The sequence below is a fragment of the Aphelocoma coerulescens genome, chromosome 3, assembly GCF_041296385.1.
Source record: "Aphelocoma coerulescens isolate FSJ_1873_10779 chromosome 3, UR_Acoe_1.0, whole genome shotgun sequence".
Taxonomy (NCBI): Eukaryota; Metazoa; Chordata; class Aves; order Passeriformes; family Corvidae; genus Aphelocoma; species Aphelocoma coerulescens.
Genome location: NC_091016.1, coordinates 66867514 through 66880872, shown reverse-complemented (window position 1 = coordinate 66880872; position 13359 = coordinate 66867514).

Genomic DNA, 13359 nt, shown 5'->3' with positions numbered 1-13359 from the left:
ACAATAATATGCCTTGTTACCAGGTTAGCAAGCACTCCCTGCTCTTCTGGTATTAATAACATTCCCTATTCAATTCCAGTTATCTCTGTCAATCTCCAGTTTTGCAATCACACTCAGAGACCTTTTCATAATTCCCGTCTGGGGCACTGCTTTCAATCCCCTCCCCATGGAAGTTATAGTGTGTGCATAGGATTCTGTGAAACAAAATATAGACGTTAACACTTTTATCTGCACTGTAGATGAAGCTGCAGATCTGACCCAGACCAGGTGCAGTAACTATAATGTTAAAATTGCTTACCATTGTCTACAAATGGAAGTGTGAAATTTCAGGATTCGTAATTCACGTTACACTGGAGGGGTAACAAAGTGGGTGCAATGTGAAATAATGACGTTTTATTCCTTTATGCTTAAGAAATGTGTTTTAGAAATAATTTCACTTTTAGGTAGGCCATTTTGTATACTGTGTTTAGGACAAGTGAATGAAAATCAAAAGGTGGCATCTCTGCATCTCTGAAGTTCTGTGAAGAAATGATAGGGAGAATGCTCTGCTAGCTTGGGTAGTTTTTAATTACCTGGATATTCAGTCTTGATAGGAATTAAGATACAAACTGATGTGTAAGAAACATACAGTATGCCTTTGTATCTGCTCGTCTATCACTCTGTAGAATCCTTTTTCCTGACACTGCCTCCCTTAAACCCCAAGCCATGCTCACAAGCTCTATGTAAATGTGTTCCCAGACTGTGCATTGGCCCCTGTTTGATGTGTTTTGGGAAGAGGAAGTTGCAACCAGGGCCAGTCAGTGTACTCCTATAATAGCACACAGGCAATTTTAAAAGACTAATAAATGTGGAGTTTTCTTTGGTTCTGCCTATCCCTTGCTAGTAGAGTGCATGGCAGTGAACAAAGAAGGACTAAAGTCATAGAGGTAGATGTGTCTGTATACAGAAAAGGGAGTAGATGAATGGTGAAGCCCTTTCATTCATAGGGATGAATCTCCTTAGACCTACAAAATATGGACTATATTTAGTATTCCAGACTGAGCAGTGACACACTGAGGTCTGAGGCCGACTTCAGCTTCCTGTTTTATTTAAAAAACTGTGATTGTGTGGTTTCAGCTGGCACAGTCCCCTCGACATGGGTGTGTGCACACACAGGGGGAAAGGCCCTGAGCGTGCAGAGAGGGTTTAGGCTGTGTCCCCCAAAGGGGCAGGTACTGCACTGGCTCCTGTGTCAGCAGGTGTCAAGGGATCCTGATGTTTTTAGGGATGCATTTGGGGCCAGACAGGGGCCATGCAACCTCTGCCCAGCCCAGAACACCTTTATGTTAGGGAGGAGCAGAAGGCTGCTGTGCTGCAGGGGAGAGCAGAGCTTGCTGGAGGTGCTTAGCAACTCTCCCAGGATGTTTCTGTGATTTCAGCAAATCTATATGCCCCCAGCACAGCCCCACTGCACACAGCTGCACATTTGCATGCTGGCCCACAACAAAATGAACGATGTTTTTATGTTTTCATCGAGTGATCTAGTGTTATGAAACCCACTTGGATTTTGGAAGAGGCCGTGGACTTACTGGAGATCTGGAGTAAGGAAACAGCCCAATTATGCCTTAACCACAGATTTTCATAACTGCAAAACACTCAGGTGTAGATCAAAGGGAGTGAAGGAGAGGCATCAGACATGTGCCAAAAAGAAGAGGGAAAAGCATTGCAGACAAAAACTAGAAGATCAACATTGCCTCTGTCAGTGCATCTCCTATCAATAGCTGCCTTCACAAGCTGGGCAGATCCTGCACTACAAACCACTTGAGGAACTTCGTGTCTGGCTTTGAGGGTGCATCCTTAGTACAGGCAGCCATACCTCCATTGTCTGGGGTGTCAGGCAAAAATGCACTGGGCCCCTCCCAAGGACAGGCACATGGCTTTCCTTCCAGGCAGCACTCAAAGAAAAACACAGATGGGACAGGCAAGAAGGCCTGGTTTGTGTAAACCAGTCAAGGAAACAATGAGCAGAAGACTCAGCATCTTCCACTAGTGGGTCCTGAAGTAAAAGGTAAGCTGAAGTTAGGGCTTTGGGTACTTGCTTGCATCTTCTTGGTAAATGATGCCCTAGATATGAAGGATAGAGTCAGAGACCCCTCTGTGTTCTCCCCCTGGTTTGTGAAAGTGAGGAGTTCCACACAGCATGTCAAGTGGCTGAGTCATGAATCAGAAGACTTTAGCAGCAGAGTACAGCAATAAAACATAAAATTAAGCACTTGCCATCTCTGAAACAGGGACTTTCCAGAATGGTTGGGAATTGTCATTATTTATGCTGCACAATTAAATATTCACCATCTCCTGCTAAATTTAGGTTTATTGAAGTAAACAATGATGCATAAGGGCAGAACTGGACAATTCCATTTTTAGGTATTAATAATTCAGAACCGTATTTGAAAACAACAGAGGGATATGTACAATACATCATAGAGGTTTTTATTATATCCACCCACTACCTATCCACCCACACAGAGATCTGGATACCGTTTCTACTTGGAAACAATATAGCATCATCATATCTTAGACTTATTTATGTATAAGTATACAGATTTACAGGATACATTTACAAGAATGCAGTGTTTTTTTTGTTCAGCTGGATGACTCATTCTTTTTTCCTGCAACCAAATCAGCTTCTTATTACTTAAAGTTGGTATTGACAAACATTCATGCTTAGCATAAGAGAAACTATGTTTATCAGATTACATGAAAATAGAGAAAATGTATTCTGCAATGTGGAAAATATTCTGGGATAAAGCTCTGACACAGAGCTCTCAATTTTAATATTACTTTTAAAACCCAAATACTTTTTAAAATTCATTATTTATTCTCATTATTTATCTTGCTGTAACTTAAGGGCATGTAACAGTTTTTTTGCTTTGGGACCCATCTGATAAATTCCTTATGCAACACTGGCTGTTATCTTTGTGGCCTGCCTCCAGCACCAGCACAAAGAGCTGTGTGGGGTGTGTGGAAAGGACAGGAGAAGAAAAGGAGAGACAGTGGATGCATCTCTTAGGGATGTATTTTTACTGCAGTCTAGGGTTGTAGTTTTATTTAAGGACTGATACCTTTGCTGTTGTTCAACAACTTCTATATTGATTTAGCTCAAGTTAAAGAGGTTTCAGAGTTTTTGCTTGCCCATGGTGCCAAGCAGTGCCTGCAGAGACATAAGTATCATTCCCACCTCATCAGCCTCAGGATCTCTTTATCCCAGCTGCCACACCCAGGATACACAAGGATGAGGAGAAATTCATGTAAGACTGATTTCAGCTTTCTGCAAATCAGTCCAGATGTTGCTCCATGACACTGTATAAGAGATTCAACAAGCTGTTTAATAACATAAGGACCCAAATTCAATCTGGAGAAAGAAGATGAATTTCCAGCAAGTAAATTCCATTGAGGGCCCAAATTAGGCAAAGACACAACACATACCTCAAGTGAAAGAGGTAAATAGCTCAGTCCTTTCAATGAAATTGTTTCTGGTTTATTTAGGTGAAATGATGATAAGAACTTGCCTGGAAGGAGCTTGCTTTATTTTATAGCTATCTGGTTATTTTTTCTGCTGCCCAGACCATCTGTTCCATTGGTGGGTATGTCATCATTCGCACACCCACTGAATGCCAAATTAATCCAAGTCACACAGCTTACACCTCCCTTCTGACTTAGACCAAACTATATTTTATTCCAGCATAAAATAGGCATCAGAGCTAAGTTTGCCTCACTCACTTCCAAGGAGGAAAGGGTGAGCTTTGGGACCTACTGTGGTCCCTTAAGGGGACAACCATAAAACACCAGAACTTTTGTAGTGGGTCCACCACAGCTCATCAGCACTGGGCAATAGTGGATGCACAGCAGGAAAAGGCACGGAGAAACAGAGCAAGGGCACAGCCGTGCTTCCAGACCCCTTTCTCACACTCCTCACACTCCCAAGGTCTGCATCTTTGGAAAACTCCGAGTCTCCATATCCAGGAATTCTCAATAGACTCCCTTTGCCTGAGTCTTTTAAGCCTACAGAGACCTTTTGTGCCTGCAGCCTCCTGTGGCAATGAGTTGCACAGCTGAACTGTAGTTTGAAAAGTTACCTCCTTTTGCTTTATTTGAAACTACCACTACTGATTTCATTTAATTCTGTATTGGAAGACAAGGAACACTTATTCTCCATCTGCTTCCTTCGAGCCACTTAAGATTATTTAGACATTTATCATGTGCTCTCCCTGGTTTTCTCTTCTCCCAGACAAAGGTTCCTGGTCTTGTTGACCATTTCTCGCACCAAAACTGTTCCATATTTTGCAGCATCTTTTATTCTTTCCCCATACACTTTTTGAGCTGAGAGGATGGGGACAGAACAGCTCACACTATTCAAATGCAGTCACACAGTAAATCTGTGCAGCAACTTCATGCTATTTTCTGATTTGGTCTTAATTTCTTTCCTAATATTTGATTTTCTTTTTTAAATGCTACTGAGCACTGAGGTGACATTTTCATAGACCTCTCTATAATAACCTCAAGATTGCTTTCCACAGTAGAAACAGCTACTTTGGCAACTATCATTGCATATGTATAGTTGGGCTTTTCCTCCCATGTGCATTACTTTACATTTATCAATATTGAATTCAACTGCATTTTTATTTCCAAGTCATTCTGCATTATGATATCCCTCTGCAGCTCTTAGCAGTTGGCTCTAAATTGACTTCTTTGAATAACTCATTATTATCAGCAAACTTTGTTCCTTCATCTCATCCCACTTTCCAGGTCACTTAGGACTAGATCAATCAGCACAATCCTGTGGGAATACACTGTATATAATATATAATAATAACAACATGTATTACAGCCCAGTGGGACTCTGCCGGTGATCTTCCTCCAAGGATTTTCATCCTTTGTGTCCTATCCTTTAAGCATTTATTTCTCCATGAGAGTACATTCTTTTTATCTCATTGCAGCATAAGTTCTTTACCTTCAGGTAAGCTTTGTCCCACTGAAAATGCAGCTTAATGATTTTGAAAGGAATTTGAACCTTGGTTGTATCCAAAAGCAATTGAGTGAGACTCTATGGAGACGGAACCAAACTCACTCTTTCTTGTCACAACTCAAAAATTTTAATCTCTTGCAATGATCATGAAAGGGTGCCTGGGACAAACTTCTGTTGCACAAGCAAGCCCCAAGGACGTTCACACTCCAACTGAAGATGCACATAGACATCTACAGAAACAAAGATTGCACCTGTTGGCAAAGATCTAGGTTTGTTCCACATTTGATTCACTAGGATGTACTAGAGCTTCCTGGCAGTAGAGGAGTATAATTATCTGTGCTTTAGGGGAGTGGATTTGTTGATCTGAGCTTATGTCAAGTGTGAGAGAGACTGTGGCCTTCAGAGATGAGGTCACTGAAATGTGTGGTTGGGAGACAACTTTGGGAGCTGCTGTCAGATTTGCAGACCTGGGAGGCAAACAGTAATGATGGCCTTGGGAAAAAAGGGCAGTGAAGTCAATTACTGAGTGAGGCATTTCACAAGGCAGTTCTGCACTGAATGCCAGAGCAGCAGTGATTTAGTGTTAGGGGAGGTCAAACTAATGGCAACAAAATATATTTAAAAATAGGGAATTGTGAAACTAAAGGGCAAATACATAACTGTCACATAGGACTCCTTGTTACAAGATATTGTGAAAATGACAGTTTCATTAGAGTTCAGCTTCAGCGTGGACTAAATCAGCTGTGGAGTGGCAGGTCTGTCTTTTCAACCCTGCTACAGATGCTGTGAAACAGCTTTCTCTAGTGATTATTCCCATCCACCTGCCCCATGTCTCCTCGCCTAGTCCTAACCACATTCTTCATATGCCAATTCATTCACGAAAGTCTTCCTTTCCAATGGCTTTTTTCCCCTTTTCTTGACAAAAAGATGTTCTATATCTGTTTCCATCTTTTAAAAAACGTGGAGTATTTCATGCTTTCAATTCTGTGAGATCCTCAGCTGAATAGGCTTCATCTCCTTGTTCCCTGGGTGTATCAAAGTTGGCCTTTTAGCTGGGAAGAACCTTAACTCCTCCTCTCTTTCCATCTAACTTAAAAGTAGGTCCTTCCACTCAAAATATTGATGCACTTAAAATAAAATGCTATCAGAGCATGACAGGACTGAACTCTGAACTGGAGCATGAGTCAGGGAGGGTTAACAATGAGCAAGGTTGGTGAAGGCTAACCCATTTCTTGTAAATGAGCCAGCATCTGGAAGAAGTTGTTGTAACCTGTAGTAGAAACTTTTGACTAAAACTTGATGGCTGAAAAATGGGTTGTAAAACAGAGACAGCACAGTGCTGAGGCAGGGAGATGTGGCATGGCTGTGAAATGGCTTCCCAGGTCATGGCAGCTCTGGGGCAGCTGTAGCTGAGACCACGGTGGGTAGAAAAGGAGACACAGCAGTAGGCCCTTGGGTGCAGCTCTGAAGGGCAGGGCAGTGACTTCTCCTTCTGAGCCCGGGGAATGGGATTTTTTTGATTCAGGGAGTCTGTGGTTGACAAAGGAGGTAGTCAGAAGGAATCTGGGAGCCCATGGGGGGAAAAGTGGGGAATTCCTGTTGCTGGAGCTGCAGGCAGGCGTGATGCAGTACACCTCCTCACTGTGGCACCAATCTCTCCAAAGGCAGGGCTGGGGGGCTGTGCAATAAGGCTGCCAAACACGTGTGTCTCAAAGAGGTGGCTGCTTTAGTGCCACTAGTGAGCAAGTGTGATCCACAGTGAGTTCCTACAGCGAAGCAAGGTCAGGGAGCGCTGAGGGAGAGGGAGCAAAAGACCATCAACATGTCCAGATGAGAGAAAAGTCTCTGAGAACAGAAATTTGACAAAAAAATCTGCTGACAGGCCCCCAAGGGCACCCCCAGCCCTGACTGTCCCTGCCAGCCCCCAGAGGCTCACCACAGCCTAGCACCCCACATCAGCCCCCAGGGCTGTCAGCCCCTGCTCCAGCCATGCTGCAGCAGGGCTGGTCTCCAGCTCCCCACAGCCCTGCCCAGCCATGGGCCCCACCAAAGCAGGCCCTCCTGCAGGCTCTGTGCCCATCCCTTGAGAGACTCCCAGGGCTGGGGATGCTCCTGGCTGGGGGTGGGATGGAACCCAATGGAGCCTAGCTCCTGGCTAGGCATTTGCTGAAGCAGGATTCATTTCTGCTCAAATAGCTGTCTCAGCACACTCCAAGCAGGGCTGGGAGTTTTTTGTAGCACCTGGGCATTGTGACCAGGGCAGTGCTGGTTCATTGCCTGTATCACATTTCTCATGCAGAAGACAGATGAGGTTTTGTGCCAGGCCAAAAAATGTCAGGTTGATTCCTGTGAGCTTTAAAGCTTATGGCTGCACCCATATATCTCATCTCCTTGTTGCTCCTGAGGAAAATCTTTCCTGCTCTCCATGCTACCACAGCTTGTGTCTGGTCTCTCCATGCTTGGGAAATTTGGGAGGTGCCTGTGTGGAGTAGTGACGGATACACTCACGGGTGTCATCTCACTCTGCAAGAGCTGCAGGGATAAGCAGCCATCCCTGATCACCCATATACTGTAGGCAATACCAAGGAGCTCTCCAAAGGCTTGTGGAGCTGGGATAACAGTGCAGAAGCAGTGCTCCAGCCTGAAGAGGTGACTGCAAGACACTGGAGTACAGTCACAGGACAATACTTCAGGAGCAATTCTGTCAGGAGCTGCCTATCTCTATGCCAAGATTTAGACTGAACAGGCTTTTTTGTCAACAAAAAGACAGGTGTTCAGATGTCTAGGCCTTTCATACAAAAAAAAAAAATTGCAATTATTTCATGTTTAAACTATTTGTGTTTAGAGAGATGCGTAAGACAGAAGACAGAGAAGTTTCTTGGGGTAGACTTTTTGTCAGACCTTTCTGACCAAAATACAAGAAGAAATAATTTCCCACTGCAAAACGGCCCAGAGTATTTTTGTCATCTTTGTTTCCACTATGGTATCACGGGTGTTCTTCACTGGCTTTGAAAGGATTTGAGAAGCAGATTGACACAGTGGAAATTCAGTCAAGCCAGATGCACGTTCCTGCAAGAGATGCGATGAATTCTGTGTTACAAGGATAAATGAGGTTGGGATTCATAAAAGAGAACCAGGTACCATTGAGCCATGGACATGCTGGTCCTGTCGCCCTCTCCTTTAACCTGAAGATGGTTGTGTGGTTTGCTCTAGCCTGGACCAACTGCCACTGCATGTTTCTGGAGGCACAGGGAGAGGGGCAGACCAGTATTTTAGATTTTGCCGTGAGTACCTGTTCTTGGAAACCTCTTTGCATCTTCTCATTTTCTTAATTTCATTGAATTTGGATGCTACTTAAGGATTAATAATCTCTATAGGTCCATTGAGAAGCTAGACACCTTTTGTTGGAGAACACCCTCACTTCCTACAGAACAAAGCAGTATGGATAATGAATAATTATCAAAGATGATTTCTGTGATTTGAGAGAGGAATTTACAGACATACTGGAGAACAACATGCAAAAAGTGATCAAGACTGTTATATGATCAGTGCAGTAACCTAAGCATTAGGCAGTAACTTCAGGGAGCTGCAGGCATTAGGGCTGTGTCTCCTTGAGGAAGATAGTTTTATATATCAGGGATTCCTTGGCAGGGTGGGAAAAGAGAAAATGCTTGTCCACAGAGAAGTCTAAGACAGGGGTCTTCAAAGTTTTATTAAAGAAAGGCCTTCAGTGGCCAGATTGTGTGGCAGCTGGCTGTATAACACTGTCCAGTCTTTATGTTCAATAGATGTAACATTGAAAATGGACTTTGGGAAAAGTAGCATGTAAAATCTCCCAGGGGTATATGGTCCTAAGGATTAATAAAGTCTCTTTATTTTCTATTGATGTGTTTCAAAATGGCTAACTGTGGGTTTCATCCTAAGCAGTGCTGGACCACTGAAAGCAAGTAATGCTTTTGCAAGTCTTATTTTATCAGAACTCTTGTGTTTTTGGACAGACCGAAAATGGAACAAGAACTGCAAATCTTTTTTTGTAATAAATGTTTCGTGGCTCTCAAGCTGATTCTCAGTGGGTGGAGAAAGGTAGCAGTGCAGAAAATAATCTTTTACTGGTAACTGAACAAATGTAAATATAGATGTGGAGTATAAAAGCTTTCTGGCAAATGTAGACCTGGTTCCTATGACAGAAATGGCAGCACAGCAGAGTAGAGCTCCATGCAGGTGTGCCATTTCTGACAGAAGCCTGGTATCAGCAAATTCATCTGTAGAAAGCAAACAGAATGGCTTTCTGTCCCTGCTTCAGTTTGTGTGTGGGCTATTAAGACTGAAGGGGGAATTATGCGATTCAGGAACAATATGGAGCTGCCTGACAGATTGCAGACAGATGTAAGCTTGCTTTGCCTGAGCTCTGCACTGACTGAAGCTCAGCTAATATATTCTGTTTCTCCATCAGGCTTATTGCATCAAGTTCAGCATTATGCTGATAATGCAGTCACGTGGTCTCTGCATCCAAACTGGCTCGCTTCCCACCAGCTTGAAGCAAACTTGCATCTGTCTTCAAAATATGATGTAGACATAACCTTTTAACAGGCCAGCACTTCCTCAGCCAGCATAATGTGGAGCTGGGACATGCTCAAAGCAGAAGGGAAAGGATCAGAGGTTGTTCAAACTCTTTGAAGTAGAAGGGATTTGAGAATATGTGGGGGTACATAGGAACCTGGAAGGGGTTACAGGGACTAGGAGCAGATGGTGGCTTGACTGACAAGTGGAGATGCAGAGTGTGTAAGTATACCAAACTAAGTGGGTCCCTGGAAGCAGGAAAGTGAAAAGAATATGTTTCACACAAGCTTGTTACTATGGCTATACCCTGACTAGCAGATTTCACCTGTGTGTGAGTGTCCCTCTTTATTTCTATGATGTGTTCCCTACTTGTGATACAGAGCAACCAAGCAATTTGATTACTGCTATGCTGATACAGATGCTTTGAGCAATTTCATTTGCACACAAGATGTCATTTTGTCATAAAATGGAAGTATTGATTGCTCCATAAATTATACTGATTATAAGTCAGAGCATAGCAGGGACTAGTGAGATGGCTAGCAAATGTCAGAAAGAATGCACCTACTTCCTTCTGAGCAGGAAAAAATGTAACTTTTTTATTTACAGTATTAGTTAAGATTCCTAATATGCACTCATGGTTAACTCTTAAGTGCTTTTTGCTTTAAATTTGAAACTTCAAGTAGGAGCTCCTTTTTTTAAACTTTATTTAAAAAAACCCCAATGAAACAGAGACTAAGATTCTAATAGGCTCTGAGTGCCCTATTCTGCTATAAGTGCTGTTTTGTTTGTGTTTGGAAGAACTACCTGTACAGCAGTTACCATAAAGACAAATATATTGTGCAGACTCAAATTTCACCTTTTTCCTAAACAGTGCACATCACTCCTTTAAAATGCAAATGGATTTTAAAAATACTATTATTGTCTTAATATGAAAAATGTATATTCTTTCCTGTATAATGGATATGTTTTCTAAGCTTAGGCAAATTCTGTTCCATGTCAAAATGTGTACGTCCACCACTGCCAGCTAATTTTCCAGAGAAAATTATGTAATAAGGGAAAACATTTATAATCCTGGCAATTGATAGAAATGAAAACAGTAATTCCTACTACAACAGAAGTGTGTGTGTATGTACAACCTAATCACCAGTGAAAATATATTATTCACTTGAATTTGTATACTAAGAAAGATTGACACTATTTAGCAATAATTTTATTTTTATAATGTTCATATAAAGTTGCAAATATAGTTATTTACAAGGCCCTATATTTAATCTTGTGTTTAGCTTGCCATTCACTGTTTAAAATTAATACCTTTCATGCCTCAAAAAATCTGTACACAATTAAGCTTCACTCACTGACGAAAATGGCCCTGTCCTGCTTTCCACTGTAGCAGGACTGGCTCCTACGTATTTTGCTATTCTGAGATTTCTAACGTAGAGATGCTGAATGTTTTTACCTCCAGGTGTCATTTGTAACCTCATGTGTTGTTTAAAAAAAGGACTTTTTCAATGAATAAAAGACTGTATCAGTCTTCTGTGAATTTAACACAGGTGGTTTGGGGCTGAGGAGAGCATTCAAATAACGTAACTCTTGGATGCTCTACCAGATTGCTATTACATTAAACTTTTTTTTATTTCAGTTTTTATGAAAATCTTGGATAAAGATCTAACTTGAGACAACTTCTCTGAAAACCTAGAAGGACTTCTGAAGACTTTGATGATTTTGCATATTATTTATAATGCAAAAACTTGCTTTTCATTTGTTTTAATTTCCTCAAGCCTCTGTTGTGGTGTCTCATGCACAGTAGAGTGTGAATATATAGTTTCAAGACTTCAAAACCACAGTATAATTAGCAATGTTTACTAACCAGCTGAGCAAGCCACTTCCCACCTGAATACTGGAATAATTGTTTCTCCACTTAAGAAAAAGAGTGGAGGGTCCATAGTTTGGCCTCACAGAACCAGTAAATGGAAAGAAAGCCTGGCCTGCTGCAGCAATGGTCAATTTGCTGTGCTGAAGACACATCTGTGCTTCTCACTCAGAAGGTCCCATCTAAAGGCAGTTGCCTTTCTGAGTGGCAAGAGATGGATGTGCTGGAGATACACATTTAAACTGTTAATAATCTTATGTCAAGACCCCTATAAAAGCAGTGGATTTCTCTCTTACTGCTTCAGTTAAGTACTCCACTGCTTCCCCAGTGGATACTCCAGTCTTGAACTGCCATTAACCATTAGAAAGATTTTCCAGAAGGTCATCTGAAATCTCTCATGCTGTAGCATAAAACATTGCTTTTCCCCCCACTGTCTTTAGTCACATGGGAATTTATTCATTCATGTTATTTTGCAATAATGTTTCAAATATTGAAAGACTTCTCACATTCCCCATTTTCTAGACTAAACAACCCCATTTTTCTCATAACTCCTCTTCTTGCCTAGTCTGGGCTTTTTCCATATGATCTCCATCCTTCCTAAAGCATGTGATATAAACAACTGTATGCAGAACTCCAACTGGGTGCTTATGTACACCACCCCTGCCTCTATGAGATTGTCTTTATTCCTGAAATATTCAGCTCTGAAGCTGCATCAGTAAAATACATGCCTACACAGCATAATGTAGAATATATAACAAAATATATGTAGGAGAGCAAAGTAAGGTTCTATAGGAATCTTCTTTGTAGGGTACAAACTGGCTTTGGTAGAAAAGTGGTACTGAGAAAATCGTGGCAGCAGGTGTGAGGTGTTTTGTAAGACCCCAGGGCGGGTATAAGGAAGTAGAATATGATGAAATGAAGCTAATTAAAGGTCTTACAGAATTAATATGCCTATCTATTTAGTACTCAACCCTTTCCGAGCACTTTGGGTGATTACATTCTACAGCATGAAAAATTAAATGCATTAGTCTTATTCTAAGCAAAACTTAAACAGGTATCAGTGCACTGACTGTGTTTTCACTAGCTTCAAAGTGGGAATATCTAAATACTCAGGACCTCCACCTTGGTTGCTGACAAATAGAAGAGCTGGGGTGTAGACAATAAGCCTTACGCTTGCCTTGCAGTGAGTGTTTACTTCTTGAACCGTATTTTAGAGTAAATGGAGATCCCTAAAGGTTCAAAAGCTTCCTAGCAATTCATTTAGGTGTATGTTAGGAGGTCCTAAACTCAAGCTTTTCTGAGGCCAAATCAGGAGGGAATATTCTTGTCTCTGTCACTGAACACTTGAAAAGAAACAGTAAATCTCAAGTACTTCTCATTTTCTTAGCTAATGAGGTGAAATTTGACCAATTGAACAAGTGACCAGAGAGGGAGAAAGTGATGATTGTGTTCAGAAATGGAAAAACAGTGGTGAAAGCAAGATCTAGTCATTTCACTTTTCCTGGTTTTTTTGATGCTAAGCTATTTGTAGAACAGGGAAAAAGTCTAGAGGGACAGACTCTGACTCAACAATAGTTTGCCTGAAAGGAATCCACTGCTTACTTTCCCCAGTTCCCTTCTCTCATACTTCCCTCACCGTTCACAGATTACTTCAGTGCCATAAGAAATGGGTCATCTGAGCAGCACTGTGGCAAATGCAGCAGAGCAGAGCGAGGACTCCAGCTTCTGAGCCTTCCCAGCTCACTCACTCTGGGAACCAAAGGGCAGCCAGCTTTTCTCCTGACACAGCTCAGTACCCACCACTGTGGGGGCAGTGGTGGTTAAGGTGGAAATTGCTAAAGATATTAATCCCTCCCTTGTTTAAGGGACTTATAGATCAGGAACCCTTGCTGATTTTACCCCAGCTGCCTCTCTTCCCCTTTGA